Here is an 838-nt window from a genome sequence, read left to right as displayed (position 1 = left end):
CTTCCAGCCCAGGCTCAAATGGCAGCGCCAAACAGCGCTCCGCGCTCTGATTGGCCCGCTTCCCTTTTCAAAATCAGGACCTCAGAGAGTGGCCAGGAGCTGCCTGTCTAGTGAGACCAGGGCAAAGGGGGCGCTCACGAAGGGCGTGGTGGGCAAAACTAAGAAATATGAAAACAAAACAAAAAAAAGGTTAAGTTCCACTTGCTCCTTCATAGCCATATTTTTGGAGGAAAATACTTCTTAGAGCGTATTTTAATACACCTGGCCTGCGACTGAGACAATACATTCGGGGAAATGTAATAGACACCCCATTCTCATTTTTTCAGCACTTGGTGGAGGCTGAAGGCCCCCTAACGCAGAAACCGGTTCTACGGAACCCGAGGTGAGACAACCTGAGTCAGGGTTCACAAACGCTGATTTTGGTAGCCCTAAAGCAGGATTTTTGGAGCTTACTCCGTCTATAGAAACCGGTCCGTATCGGGGGAACTGATAGTGACGCTCAAATCTTAGCGCACAGGGAGTGAAATATCCAAAGAAGACCTGTCATGGGAGACGTGAGTGCGGGAGGAATGCGGAGTCCGCGGGAGGCGGCAGCTGCAGAAGCGGCACTCATTGGGCTTTGGAGTCGGGAGCTTGGCTCCCTGCCCACACGGTTGCTGAATTGCTGGTGATCCTGTTGATGAACAGGACGGAACATCCCTAACGCTTGTGCCTGGGCTGCTTTTCCGTTTTCAAACAGCAGCGGTCCCATCAGGATGTTCTCTTTTTTTCCGGGATGTAACTCATTTAGGGCAAGAGACTTGGACTCAATTTAAATACAGGCAATAGAGCGAACATT

The sequence above is a fragment of the Mirounga angustirostris genome, unplaced genomic scaffold (genome assembly GCF_029215605.1).
Source record: "Mirounga angustirostris isolate CCGP_5_RB_7025 unplaced genomic scaffold, mMirAng1.0.hap1 SCAF_9, whole genome shotgun sequence".
Taxonomy (NCBI): Eukaryota; Metazoa; Chordata; class Mammalia; order Carnivora; family Phocidae; genus Mirounga; species Mirounga angustirostris.
This window is presented reverse-complemented; position numbering follows the sequence as displayed.